Source organism: Typopeltis vanoorti, chromosome 1 (genome assembly GCF_054136105.1).
Source record: "Typopeltis vanoorti isolate ZY-2024b chromosome 1, IOZ_Tvanoo_1.0, whole genome shotgun sequence".
NCBI classification, from domain to species: domain Eukaryota; kingdom Metazoa; phylum Arthropoda; class Arachnida; order Uropygi; family Thelyphonidae; genus Typopeltis; species Typopeltis vanoorti.
The window spans coordinates 151,764,553-151,780,942 of NC_143549.1; positions in this window are offsets into that span (position 1 = coordinate 151,764,553).

A 16,390-nucleotide genomic window follows, 5' to 3' on the forward strand; every position below is an offset into this window, starting at 1 on the left:
AGTTAGTATAGTTGGAACAACATGTCCTTTGGAAATACTTAGTTCCGACTAGGACAAAATGTATATTTGTAAAAGCATTTCAAATGAAGATAAGTAAGTCTGGATCATCCTCAAGAATATAGATACTAATGGGAGAACACACTGAGATGATCAACGGGCAACAATGAGAGTTTTGCGCAGGTCATACCCGGCTGGGTATGCCACAAACGTACTGGGTATGCCACAAACATACCCGGCTGGGTATGACCTGCGCAAAACTCTCATGCAATCCAATAAATGCTTTTACATTCATCCAAAGTTACTGCCTGGTGCGGTTTTACAGTTCTTTTATCATTGGACCATTCATCCTGTGATCAGTTACTGTCGAGAGGCATCGCAGTATGATAAACAATTTTGTTGTGCCACAACTACAGTATCCCCTGCAGGGATTCAGTCATTTTCATGCAGGATAAGGCCCCTCCACAGGTCGATCCCTACAGGAGGTTTTTCGAGAACATTTCACGGAAGCCAGAGTGATCGCCAGTGCATTTCCCACTGTGGCGGCCTCATTTACCTGAAAGACAGCATAGCGCAGCATGCACGCAACACCATCAGTGGCGACCAGCTGCGTTCTGCTGTTGACCGCCCTGTACGTTTGTGTTTTTGTTTGTTTGTGCTTTTGATCGCCCTGTACGTTTGTGGCATACCTGGAAGTGTATAAAATCAGTTATTTATGCTTGTGTCGCTTTCCTCCTCATATACACAGAAAAATTACTACATCTATATTCGATTCATCATACAGCGCTCCCCCAGTGGTCAATTTTGGTACCACTTTTTTTCTCACATATCGCTTCCGCATGATGCACAAATGGCACTCCACAAGGCCTTAAACAGGAATACTTTAATTTTGATCGCCCTGTACATTGAATTATATTGCCTTTTATAGCATTAATTAAATTTATGCCACATTACTTGGCAGTAGCAGGTCACTGGATCTAAGAGTTAGTGGAAGATGGCACTGGATGTGTATCGAATATAATATTAAATATGATATTTTAATATTTTTGAGAGTGTTTCAAAAGCATTCATTTCTGGATTTTGTTTTGATACACTAAGATTTGAACTACATTTGCGGTCCAGTTACATTCAGTTTGAGAATTTGAGATTTGCAGTTTTTTGTTGTATTTTTTTTTCACAATATGGCATTTATTGGTACAGGAAATGTGTAAATGGTTTTTATCATTGTAAATTTGGGGAGTGTATTAGTACGCAGGCAATCTAAAACTCAATGGAAGTAAATAAAACTTCTGTATAAATTGTAAATCTCTTCGTAAATAATATTATGATTTAATGTTTTTATGTGAGCACATCCAAGAAGCATAGGCTGTAAATTCCTTCAGATACATACTAATCGTATGTATCTAAGGCTAGATTTTCTGTAAATCTGAAACATCTTGCTGTAGAGGCGTTGGTTTATTTTCAACTGCGTCAGGCTTTCGTTGTCATGGTATTAGTTGCGGCCCCATGAATTTCATTCATCGGGACCAAATGATATTCACAAACATCTATATCCATAATGGGAATGAATCACATAGTCTGTTGGTCTCAGGAAGAAACACTGGCAATAGAACCAAGATGTCTGAGTTTATTACAATGAAAATCCCAATCAAACAAAATGACAGCTCCACCCACACAGCACGCATTCTCTGTCACATTCTGTCAGTGGAACTTTTCACTCATTCTATGTATCCTCAACGTGATCATCCGAGAGCTTCAATCTTTTGTCTGTATCAGTTTATTATTGTGTGCGGTCCGATAACAGAAATTCGTCGATCATTTAAATTAGCTCTTGGTCTTCATGAGTTCACTGACTGTATATCTTGATGTCCGCTGACTGAAGATTATTTCTGAGTAGTTTTCAATTTGTATTTGCATCCGATAGTGAAATTACTTCGCAGGTCATACCCGGCGAACGTGAGTATTCACAGATCTGTTCAGGTGAAAGTAAGCTTCATCTTCTCACAAAATCATCCACTGTCACGAGTCGTCCAACTCCACTCGAGTAAGTAATGTTAAAGCGAATGTCAGTCGACTTTCGAAGTCCTACGGATGCAATTCCTGTTTCAACGCTATCTTGAATGGGTAGAAATGAAGAATCTTCCGTAGAATTTTCCATACCTTTGTTTAATGCACATTAATGTGTCTTGATACAGCACGTGCATTGCATGTACTTTATTCACTTGTTGTGCACTTATTGGTTTGCGACCTCTGCTATGTCTAACTACCAACGATCCTGTTTCTTCAAAACAACTGATCGTATACGTCGCAGAGTACATGGAGATGGTGGACCTTTGTTCCGACGACGAAATTCGTGGAGTGCAGCAACAGCAATTGTAATGTTTTAGGTAGTACAGCTTCACGAACAAAGAAGGTTGGGTCAAAGTTAGTGCCATCACTATAGACAGTATTAACAACCAGAACGAAGGAGAATATCCTCTGTCCATATTTTTAAACCTTCCTGGTACCTGTCGAGTTGCGTGATGTTCAAGCCATGCATTTGCTGTTTACACCATCCATTGTGGTGAATTTTGGAACTATTTTCCTCTCCTCAGATGTTGATTCCGCATGATGCACAGCGTATTCCTGCAAAGGTTTGGAGCATTTGGATCATTGGATGGCGCTCCACAAGCCTTTAAACAGAGATACTATAATTTTTATCATCCTGTACATTGGATAGTGTATATCAGATAAGAAAACTACTTTCCGTTAATAAGAAAAAAAAAAAAATTTCCATCTCCATCTGAGACCAGCTAACTAATCTTCACTTGGAAAGTCTTTATAAATAGTTTCGCACTCTACGCAAAACTATATGTGTGTGGGAGTTTTGGCCTATTAATCATAAAACGCCAACTAAACCTATATTACTGTTAGAAATCTAATTTATTTTTTCTGTTGCAATGAACAATTTTACTGCTAAATCCGATAATTTAATGTTATTAGTTTAATAAAATAATGAACTCAATTAATCAAATCTTATAGTTAACAAAATCAACTTGCCTACGTGAAAAGCATGTTAAGATTAAAATTTTAAAATAATGCAAAATAAGTGATCACTTCCTTATATAAGGGTATTTATAAATTTTATGAGATGCTGAAGCCTCAGTTCTGAAACACTTCGCATTTTGGGCAATATCTTTTCAAAGTCTAGTACAGCTTTCTTCCTACTGAAATATCCCATATATCTAGAACTAGTGTGTATTTTTCCTCACAATTTCAAGTAGCCTTTATATTTTGATTTCTATTTCTTCTACTCACTCTTGTGACGTAATTCCAAGCAGGTTCCTAGTGTAGTCCACGTATTTATGGTATAAGTTGCGAAGCGGTATCTACGTTACCATGTAGTTACGATAGACTATGCATTATTCCATCGTGGCATGAATTAAGTACTAGATGGATTTTATCGTTTTCTTTCCGCTTAAAAAAAAAGGCTAAAGTGTGTGTGCGCGCGTGCGTTAGAACATGTAGCACATCCCAATCCCAGATCACTCACAATAAGAACAGCAACAATAATTTTAAAACTTTTACAATTTTACATTATTTAACAATGTATTTTATTATATTTATCTGAAAACTAGTATTGTAAGTTTTTAGAAAATTTCTAAATCTAAGAATCCAATTTTTATATAAACGTATACTCTATATCATTTAAGGTATGAGATGTTACTGTGTCAATACCACCAACAAACATCGCAGCTTGTTTCATTGTTGGTAAATCAATATGCGTACTAACAGTATATCACCAGATAGTGTTTAGTTTAGCAAACCTATTTAGTCCGTTTAAATGCCCAATAAAACTGATTCACATTAACACAGTGATAACAGCAATAAAATCAATAAATTAAATAATGAAACAGCATTAAATTAACCATTCGATAAATTCATATGTACAGTTCTGTATGTTACGTCGAAGTAGATGAGTTACTTACTGATAATAGAATTCAAAGAGTAGTAGTTCGAATGATAATTATTGATAATGTACTTTTTTATTTTATTTTTTCCAGTCATAGTTTTTATTCATAAATAGAAAACTCACTAAATTTCTAATGACGTTTATTCATTCACGGAATAAATGTTATAAGTTCTATTAGAAAACAATTCTTAATTTAATACTGGTGAAGCATAATATATTATCCTTAAAGAATAGCTTCTCCGTATTGACGAAGATTCTGTTAAATCTTCCCACGTTTCCAATAACTGCCGAAACAAAAATCATTTAAAATGCAATTCGCAAAACAATTAAATTCTTCAAGATTGGGGGATTTTAATGGTAGAGAAATCATTCATTCTGTCAAAGGAAAAGCTGCTCATTTACTTGTAGTTTTATGTGTGTGATTGGATATTTAATAGGAACGCCGTCTTATCCATATTTCCGCTTCTTTAAATACTTTTTGTACACCGCTATTTGTTTTTTTTTTCACTTTTGAGCAGATCACTTTAAAATCTCTTTCCTTTGATGTTTAGTATTTTCATTAACTTTCGCGATTCTTAATTCATCTAATATTAAATACGAGCAATGACAAATGAAAGGTTGAAAAAAAATTAAGAGTAGACTAACAATATTTACATTTAAATGAAAATAAATCATTATCCGATTCTAAATCGAACCTGCATCAAATTATTCTATTCCAGAGGTTTTTTTTTTTTTTTTTTGTAGATAGAAATACTGAAAGTGGTATTGTAATGTTCCCCTTGAATTACGCAAATTTTAAGCTCCTTTAACACAACTACATCTAAATATCCAAAATAACGTTAAAATTAATTATAGCTAATCGTCTTATTATGTTTTTATAGCTAATAAAATAACAATAGCAAGTCATAATAGAGTAAATTCTTTTAACAGACATAAGAAGATCAGTGGAATATTATTTTTTTTATAATTTAATATCGTTGAAGCGCTCTGCTAAGCAAATGTGGTCAAAAAGGCTTTGAGTTTTAAATTATCTCGTGTGTGTGGGTGTGTGTGGGTGTGGGTGTGCATAATGCAGTCATCGCTTCTCTTTTTTATTTGGAAGTAAGCAGAAGAAAAGCGATGGACGATTGTCGCTAACGTTTTTCTCCACTCATAATCCTATGACGGGGTAGACACGCCTTCTTCGAGGATTGTGTGCTCTCGATCAAACAAATATTTATCTCATTTTTTGTGTGATCAGTTTTAAAATCATCAGTTTCAATCATCATTAGTTAAAAAAAAAAAAAAAAGCGTGGTGAGCCCTCTGCCGACAAGAACTATTGTTGCATATTGGAGTGAATTCCTAAAACTAATTTTACGTATTAAATTTACGCAAGAAATACTACAAGAAAATTAAAGAAAAAATGCTGTCATTTCCAGGATAAAGGTATATAACCGATTTGAATATCAAAGGCTTAAAATATAACAGCTATGCATATGATTCTTCAGAGAGCCCTCTGGTATCTAATGCGATGCCAGCTAACTTTTCAGTATTGTCTCTCACAAAAATACATTAATGTAAATCAGATTCATTGTCTTTAATGGCTATTATTCTAGGTGTTTAAGTGGAAGACTATTGTGATTTAAGTTTCTTGGTATCGAATAACAACGCTATTGTTATTAAAGAGCTACTAGTGTTTGTGAGCCTTTGAACACAACATTTCTGAATTGTAGGCTATTATGGTATCTTTTCAATTGTATGCTGCTGTATAAAATATAGTCTTGTTTTGTATTCTTTATAATGATCAAGTGTTCTGTATTTCTTTTTCTCACCTCAATGTCCCGTTCTACAAGTTGGTCACGCTAACATTTCTTGTGAGGAAAAGAAAGAGTATATATATTATACTCGCAGCCAACCACGTGCAACTTAGAGGTCATCTTTAAAACAATGAAATACTGGATATCATAGGCTGCATTCTATGCACTAATGGTTTTAATTTGGAACGTGAGGACACATCGATAAAATTGATGCATAATACCTGTATGAACTGGAGCAGCGATCATAAACACGTGACAGACATATGTGCAAGCTTTCCACTTGGAAAAAAGTTTTCTTTTGATTCTTTATTCTTTACTTACTTAACCAGATAGGGTCGTAGCAGGGAAACTTTTTTCACGTAAAGTAGAGTTTTTCTTCCAGCAAAATAAGCCAAGACACCAGACGAATTACGTGCAATTATCAACCTAAGCTTACACCCTGGTTCTGTATTGATCGTCATCCCAAATTACAGCTTGTTTCTTTACTTACTTGATAATATCTTTGTAGATTAATTTTCAGATTAAAGTTTGTATAAGAAGAACAAAAGATTATTCGGGAATCCGATTATAGCTATTTTAGAAAACTACAGTATCCCTATACGACTTGTAACACATCGATCTTCAACCTCCAGCATTCTACAAGCGTGATTTTGGAATTGTGGAGAAAAGCCAACGCCTTTTTGTCTGTTTTGATGAAGGAAACTAAAAAGTAGAATAATTTATTGTTATATTTTCTGCGATTCGGTGTATCGTCTTTTGAGTCTCAATCTAAAGCAATGTCGGAAATTAGTACACCTCTTCAAGCATCTCGTAGAACATGTAATACCGTAATCCTATTGAAGTTCGCAATGCTAATGTCAAAATTTTAATATATAGTTATTATGCAGTTGAATCTTTGACGGTGTCTGTATAGCTCATACAATACTTTTTTTTTTCAGTCGATTTCCGAATTGGTCAAACTCTGACTCAGGCAAGTAAGGATATTTCTCCCAGAAGAAACTTATGATTTCATCTCACTTAGAACAATCGATCATACATCTCATAATATCATGTACACTAATGCTAGGAGTATTAGGAACAAGAAGGAAGAATTTTTGGCCATTATTGGCACTTCCACACCACAGGTATTAGCATTAGTGAATCATGGCTGACTGTAGATGATATAGCTAGTGGGATTGAATGTAATTGGCATAGTGTGTTCAGGAATGACAGGGAGAATAAAATGGGGAGAGGAGTATTGTTGATGATAGCTGATGAACTGCAGCCAAGGAGAATAGAAGTTGAATTGCAGGATAGAGAAAAGAGCACATTTGAGGCCATTTGGTGTGAGATTGTGGCTAGCAGAACAAAATATACAATTGGGTGCTGCTATAGACCAGGTAATGGAAAAGATGGTGGAGATGGTATGAACAAGCAAATAGAAGAAATGAGTGGAAGGAGGGTAATTATTACGGGAGATTTCAACTATGATCGCATTGATTGGAGTGAGTAGAGGACACACGGGAGGAAGGAATTGAATTTTATGCGGTTATTAAGGGATAACTATCTGCAACAGCATGTAATGGAAAATACTAGGGGTCAGAGAGTGCTTGACCTAGTAATTACATCTGAGGATTTGGCTGTAACAAATATGACCACATTGCCACCAATTGGTGAGAGTGATCATAGGGTCTTGACTTGGGAGGTGGCTAAAGGTGTGGAATTTACAATTAAGACAGGGTACATGTGGAATTATAGAAGTGGTGTACTATATATTATAGAGCTGGTAAGTATGACAAGCGTCATGGTCATGTTCAGTGTCATGGCATGTACAACTGCAAGGGCTAGAAGTTGATAGTGCATGGGAGGCAGTTAAGAAGTGTTTGCATGAAGCAATGGCTGACTGTATACCTAGGGTCCGAATAATAAATCAAGTAGGAGTTAAATGGATGAATGACACCATTAAGCTTCAGCTGCAAAAAAAGAAACAACTATGGGGGTATTAAGAGGAAGATGTTAAATCCCGTTTTATTTTATAGCCGGGTACGAAACTCGGGTGGAAATCCATCGACATCCGTAGAGTTTCAATGCCGAAAAAACTATCGGCGGAACCAAGTGTAAATGATCACTTGGATAGTACAATACCAGGGCAACTCCATGCAAAGGTGGAGCAAGATCCCTCACTAACTTTAATATTCTTTCATAATGTACAACCCAGTTCCTAAGAGATGTAAATATATTGTTTTACATTATGAGAATCGGTCGCTACCCAGACCGGTTTCAACATTTTTGAGGTCTCATCAGTGAGCAGGTAGACCTGGAACATCAAGGTTTTAAGTGAACAGAAACTTACATACCTCTACTATCGAATTGCCGGAGAGTGGTGTACTATATATTGTTAACTACAAAGATAATAAGCCGAAAGGCTTATTATCTTTGTAGTTGCTGAAGTGGTGTACTATATATTGTTAACTACAAATTGTAGTTCACAATATATAGTACACCACTTCGGCAATTCGATAGTAGAGGTATGTAAGTTTCTGTTCACTTTAAAAAACCTTGATATTCCAGGTCTACCTACTCACTGATGAGACCTCAAAAAAGGTTGAAACCGGTCTGGGTAGTGAACGATTCTCATAATGTAAAACAATATATTTATATCTCTTAGGAGCTGGGTTGTACATTATGAAAGAATGTTAAAGTTAGTGAAGGATCTTGCTCCACCTTTGCATGGAGTTGCCCTGGTGTTGTACTATCCAAGTGATCATTTACACTTGGTTCCTCCGATAGCTTTTTCGGCATTGAAACTCTACGGATGTCGATGGATTTCGACCCGAGTTTCGTACCCGGCTATAAAATAGAACGGGATTTAACAGCTCCCTCTTAATTAACAAATTAGCCGGTAAAATAGCCTTTCGGCTTATTAACTATGGGGTGAATTTAAGGAGAAAGGTGACCGGCAGGCACATGAACGGTATAAAGCGCAGGCCAGAACGGTAACGAGTGTGGTAAGAAAAGTAAAAAAGGATTACGAAAGAACATTGGCCATGCAGGCTAAAGAGAATCCTAAACAGTTTTTTCGATATGTTGCAAGTAAAAGAAAAAATGTATACGCAGAATGATTTTAAAAAATGCCGATGGTAGGGAGGTAACTGAATCAGTTGATGTAGTTGAGTTACCGAGTGAACACTTTGCAAGAATATATCATCCAGGAGGTGACATTGCAGAAATGAATGAACCAATAGATTATACGGGAATTGTGGTGAATGAAGTGGAGGTGAGTAGTCTATTGCATAACCTCAATGTCAATACATCTGTGGGATTGGATGGTATACCAGCTCGTGTCGTACGTGAAGCGGCTAAAGAATTGTCAGTACCTTTGACCATTTTGTTTAATTTGAGTCTCGGGTCAGGGTTAGTCCGAGGGGTGGAAAGAAGGGAAAATAATTCCACTGCATAAAGGAGGGTCCAAGGCTGCTGTTGTAAATTACCGACCGATTAGCATATCAGGAATCCATGTCAAGGTCTTGGAGAAATTAGTCAAGAAAGGAATACAGGATTGGATAGATGAAAATGGGGTATTGTATGGGGGACAACATGGTTTTGTGAAGGGTAGATCATGCCTCAGCAACTTGCTCACGTTTTATAACACAGTGACGGCTGAACTGGATAAGGGTAATGGGTTTACAGTGATTCTACTGGACCTTGCAAAGGCCTTTGACAGGATACCACATGGAATTCTAATCAGTAAACTGCAACATATGAGAATGGATATAGGGTTGTTGAGATGGATAGGAGGGTGGTTGATGGAGACATATCAGAGAGTGGTTTATTCAGGAGTTGAGTGCAAAAGATGGCTTGTGACTAGTAGTGTGCTGCAGGGCTCTGTTCTTGGACCACTACTTTTCAATTTGTTCATCAATGATATAGGAAAGGATCTGAGAGGAAGTGTTCACTTGTTTGCTGATGATGCAAAGTTGGGTAGAGCAATTGGGAGTGCACAGAATGTCAAACTTTTACAGGATGATTTGGATAGTTTGTAGGACTGGGCTAGGGAAAATGGATGTCAATTTAATGTGGCAAAGTGTAAGGTTATGCATTTTTGGGGTGAAAAGAATAGCAGCAGTATATCACATTGGTGGAACCGTACTCCAGAAGATTGATGAGGCCAGGGATTTGGGAGTGTTGGTGGATAGGGAATAAGTTTAGGGGGCACATTGCAAAAGTGGCTAAATCAGCTCATCAAATCACTTGGCTTCTGAAAAATACTTTAACAAGCAGAGACAAACAGGTTATTGTACTTCAGTATCGAGCCTTGATAAGACCCCATCTAGACTACTTTGCCCAGATATGGGCTCCAGGGTTTCTTCTTGATTGGAGAGGATCCAGAGACGAATGACCAAGATGATAGCAGGTCTGCGGAATGAACCTTATGAGAACTTGTTAAAGATCTGTGGGTTGCAAAAATTGGTCGATAGGTGGAAAAGGGGTGATATGATTGAGACTTTCAATTTCCTGAAGGGTTTCTATAAGATTAATCCAGAAGATATTTTTGATAATAGGACTGGTAGTGGGAGGACTAGGCTCCATACATGGAAGCTGGGCAAGAATGTGGTTAGCAGGGATGTTAGAGCTAGGTTTGTTACTTGGAGAGTGGTGAATGAGTGGAATAAGCTGCCAGAGTCTGTTGTGGGTGCTACGACCGTGAATGAGTTCAAGACGAAGTATGATAGATACTGTGTGAATGCTGAATAGCTGTTCTTGACATGATGTTAGGGCCTCCATCGATGAGTCTGTGGACTCCTTGGAGTTGCCAGGAATAATAATAATAATAATAATAATAATAATAATAATAATAATAATAATAATAATAATAATAATAATAAACATACATGTAATACCACTGTTAGGATTAGGAACACACGATGGTGTAAGTTGTCTGCTGAATCTCGTCACCGCTGGCGGAAAGTGCGAAGAATGGAACTCGGTTCTTGCTGATTTTCAAAATTTTATGGTTGAAATAAATAAAAGTATAAAATATTTTAAAAGTTTTAAATGTTTTCACAAGACCTTTTAATGAATGACTATTGCTGTTTTTTGTATTTCTTCACGTTTGATTTTCTGCCAGATTTCTTCTGCTTTCTCCTCCTGGATTCCCCAATTTGTGTGATGTAGACGATACTGTCCAAAATCCCTCGTCACTTCTTATCCACTCTCCCTCCCCCACAAGCCACAAAAGTTAGAACGTATCGGTGTCTAAGTCAATTTACAGTTTTTTTACAAATACTTTTGTCCACTCGAGCATCTAGAAACTACTCGGAAAATCTACATCCTTTCTTTGTCTATTCTTCTAATGGCAAAGAAAGGATGTAATATTCAATAGTTTCTGGAAGCATTTTACCAAGTTTAAAACAAATTTCTTTACTCTGTCATATTATTCATTTCGAAAACTGAATAACACAATACATAACCCTGCAATTCAACTACGTTTACACAAGAAAACGCTGAACAGTTTATTGGAGTCATTCAATATATAATTCATAACGGAAATATAAAATTAATAGTGAGAACGTAACAGCCCCACGTTTTTTCTGCGGGCAAATCCCAATTTTCAGTACCATGCCATTTGCTATTTTTACACAAAATGTAAAAATTAATGTAGAATGTAAACCCATGTGAGTAAAAACACACAAAAAAAATCATTTTTTGGTCTTGTGAGATGTGACTTGTGAAAAGTGAGATGTGAAAATCCAAACTTCGAAAACTAGCGACCTAAGAGCTGATAATGCTTGATTAAAATTTCTTACTCTTTATCTTTGCATTGGTGTGATATGACGCTTTAAAAACCACTACACTGTAGAGGAAGAAGAAGAAGAAGAAATACAAAGTTCATCAAAACATAACTGGGTTTTGACATTCACGAATACGACAGAATTTATTTACAGCATCATAAGGACAAATGAGGTAGCTGTGTGTAACTGCAGGTATTACTAAACTGAACAACCAGAGTTCTTGGTGGAGGTGGGGGATACAACTCGTACGAGTTCCTTGGACAGTTGATCCCCCTCGCATCAAGTGAAAATTAAGCTTCTCTCTCTAGAATTTAGATTGAAAAAGATGAAAAAGATGAAAAAAAAAATATATATATATACGAGCAAACCGGGAATCATAAACTATGTTACAGCTTTATAAAGTTACTTCAATCATTACTTAATGAATGATACGAATAAATATGAAGCAGTTAATGAATCATTTAATTATAAATTTTTACTTCTCACATTCAGAAAATATTAGTCTTGAAAATTTATTACATCATGTGAAGTTTGATACCTAAAATATACTGCTCACATTCATAATTTTATTATTATTACCAGACAACTACAGGTAGACATGGATTCGTCGAACGATTCCTGTTCTAGAATTCTCATTACTTCCGCCTGCCACCTTCAAAGATAACCAATTCCAATCAGGAAATTCTCCGTGAGAAAAAGATCTAACTATCCTCCATGATCATTTCAAAGATTTGTAGGTTTTATCATATCACCTGATGCCATTGCTCTTTTTCCTATTTCCTAAAATCTCATCTGCAGTCCATAAATTCTCTAAAAGATTTAGCAAATTCCAAAATGTCATGGTGTATCCAATTCTCATTTAAATCGACTTCAAAATTATTATAAAATATGAGCAAGTTGATTATATGAGTATTACACATATGATTGTTGTTGTACTTAAACGTGACTTATACCGTGCGTTTCTATTTCTACATTTACAATATTTCTCTTTCTATTTTACAATACAATTTAATTGTATTGTAAAATTTGTATTGTATTGTATTGGACGTACATGTTTTGTACATTCATAATGATGACTTTAAATAAGTAACGGTGAAATCAACTTGCTGCATGGCAACGATATCCAAACTAATTAGATTGAATTGTTTCTCAAGCAAAGGTATTTAACAAGTACCAAATGAGGAGAATTGCTAGTTTAAGTGATGAATGTTATCAGTATTAAATACGTCAGTTACTGGGTAATAAAGTTGCCATTTTCGCATTTAATATGAAAACGGGTCATGCAAGTAAATGGGGTTGCCATTATTAGTACTAGCTTTATGGCGGTTCCGCCTGTTCCAAGAGATGCCTTGAACTGTCGACGATATTTTTGTGCACACTGACATAGCATCGAATTATTAACTCCTGCTTGGCTCGCCTTTTCCCCAGATAACGGCTGAATTCATGGGCCATATCATCGATTTTTGTAAATATATAATAAAGTCGTTGTGGATTTGTAAATGTGATGCCTGCAAGTCATCCGAATGGAGAAGAGTGCTATGCATAAAAGACTCGAGCAGCATGTTCAAGAACATTCAATGATTCTATTGGATTGAGACATGATTAAATTGTTGGCTGTTCAGGTTTGGTACTCTCAACTGTTTGCTCCTTGATTCTTTTCCAGCTCGCTAACATTACATATTATCGTCTTTACAGACTCTTCATCTGAAGACAGATCATCAACTTGTTTGTCTTGTACACATAATATTCATCTTGGTAATGCAATAATACGCCCTAGTTGTCATCTAAGGCAACATCAACACTGTTCGATTAACGCGTTCGTGTTGCACTCTCCACCACACTAATCCCAGTTAGATCGCCGAGAAATAGATTCGCCAACTTGGCTTCCTTCTGTTCGCTTATAAACAAGTACAAACCTTGAGCGATGTACAGACGTGTCTTCTTTCGAATTGGAGACATAATTATGATATTTTCAAACTTTGCGACTCTTTAAAATTCTAGTTTACACAACGTATATATTCCCCTACTGCACTAACATGCTCTACTGCCTTTAAACTTTTGTGACCAGGAGGATGATCTCAAACAAGCAATCTGTGGGTTCGAATTCCACCATCAATATGGCTGTTTTGTGAAAGTCCTTAGATGACAGATGAATTTATTATGAAATATGAAATGGTTTTAACATTTTCCATATTTGGTCTCTAGAGTTTTCGGTTATCTAACTCTTATTCTACCCACCTATTAATATCATATTTTGCTCAACAAGAATCAGTCCAATGGATGAAGTTCTCTCCAAGTTTTCTCCATTCATTCTGTTTGCAGCTTTTCTCGTCCACTATATTTCAACAAATTGGAAGTCAGTAAGCAAAGGGTAATTGGTCTTACCCTTTGCTTAGTGACTTCCACTAGCCTCCATTTTGCTAATAATTCAGGTCATCCTATCTTGCAATATCTTTCAATATGGCCAGCCAATATCTCTATTATGAATGATTGATGTTTAAATGCTAATGTGCTGTGCATCTGCTCCTGATCTTATTAAATGTGAGGGTATCCTCTCTCTAAACGACACATCGAACATGTTCCTTTCCATTACATTTTTAGTACCTTTCAATTCAGAAATTATATTCAGTTAAATTCCAGGTTTCGCTATCACATTTCGTTATTTTTATACCATTCCCAAACATGAGATGCTAAAAGGCTTATAGCAAATAAATACTGTGTGTGGGGGGGGTCGAAAGCAAGATAGTCTGCTGATATTCTTCTTAAATTTCGGGAGGTGTGATTCGATGGAACACTCTTCCCCACGAAGTAGTCCTCGTGAATACTTCATGGGGAAATATGTTGCACAAAATCAGAATTGACGGAATAAAAAACGATGGAAAGTCGCAAGTTCGAGATTTAGAAATTTAACTTTAAAACGATGTAAGACAGTTAAGATTTTCGTGTGACAACAAAAGTTCTTTCTTAGATGGATTCGCATTTAAAATATTTAAAAAATCGTGTAAATATTCAAGGGAAAACCTGTCTATTTTGCAGGAATCAACTATGGTCATTTAGGTAGGAAGTGTTTGGAATTATGAAAGAGACAATTAATCAATGAAGGCAGAAGAACGTATCTAATTAATACATTGTACAGTATTTTGCTTATCCTGGTGTTTTGAAAGAGATTCGAGTAGAATTAGAAACGAAAGAAAACACTTTCTAGTTGTTAATTTATTTTATAGAAATTATATTCCGTCAAAGTTATCGTCGTTTCAATTATGCAAGCAACAACTTCAGCTATGATGTCCCCTCCTAATAGATTTATTTACGCATAGATGAATGGAAATCCATTTACGACATGAACATTATGGATAATGTGAAAAAATAAAATTAACATAAAATCTCAGAAATATTGCTCTACAATTCAAAAGCAATTTAATTAGATCCAGATACTACTTGAGAGTAAACACTCCATCCACATCAAGAAGTCTTCAGAAAATTATCAATATTCTTTAAGGAAATAAATTTTTCAGCAACAGTCAATAATTTTCTTGTTCCGGCAACTAGCCAACGTCTTTCCGTATTTATATCCTTGCACTCACGTTATTACATGATGTGTATTTCACATGATGTCAATTTCCTGTCTATCTCTGCTTGGTAAAATATGTAAACTACAAACATTTGCCTATTAAAGAAATAAGTCTTGCCAAATTGTTATTTCATAAAGTGCACATGTGTCCATAGTGTACCACCACTTACTGATATATCTCTGACATTCGCTGGTTAATATTAACCATACTTTTAGAGAGGTTTCCTAAATTGAGACGTTATTTCTGAAACAGCACATGAGCCTACACTTTCTAGATTTCGAGATCAAAGAGATGTCAGAGATCATACAGAATGTTTAATATATATGTTAATGATTTCATCATGAATATTATGGGTGAGAAAAATCTCTCTCTCTCTCTCTTTCTCTCTCTCTCTCTCTCTCTCTCTACTGATATCGGGCATGTAACTGGACGAAATAGGAAGCTGTTCATGTGATGTCAGTTCTCCTTCAGGATATTCTTAAAATATTAGAAGAACTGAACTGATAGGGAAGCACTATTAAAGTTTAATGTGAGGAATATAAAGCATACGATTTGGTAAGACGATAATACTATATGGATACAAATTTAATAAAATATATGGGTAATTAATGATTATAACGATTCCTTTATTTTGGTCAATAATTAGTGTAAGTTCTATAATCACATTGGCAACACAACTAGTGAAGTTAAATCGCTTATGAATAGATAAATGAAAGTCCCCTTTAATGGAGATGGGCGTTGTCATTGATATCATTATATATACTGTGTTGAAATAAGTGTTAGGACATCACTATATTTAGCTCATGGTTGTAGAATTTTAATAATGTTAAGATAATGAAGAGACGTTTTATTAAATTTGTTGAGTAATTGTATCTGATTGTTAAGATATTCTGTTAGTTTCTAATGTCCTACGTAGTTTATTAAAAGTAATAAAAAAGAAGAACAGGGAACTTGAATTTTACATACACATTACAGTATATGTAAGAATATGTAACTTGGTCGATCTATTGATCTATTTAATACAGAATTGATCTATAACTACGCAGGCTCACGAGAAGTGCAAATTATCATGCCTATAAACGTTGCGAACATAGCGCTTTATTTCTGTCTTTTTTTTTCTTACTTATTGGTTTAGTGCCACATCCCCGGTACAAGATGATACGTCATCCTCGTTTAGATGATTATTTGAGATGGCAGGTTATTGTACGATTTGAAGTCGTGCAGGCAAACGTGACATTTTGGCTTAATGTGTCCCGCGGTGTTGTCCTTTTCACTATACACCCAATTTCAGGAGACAGGAA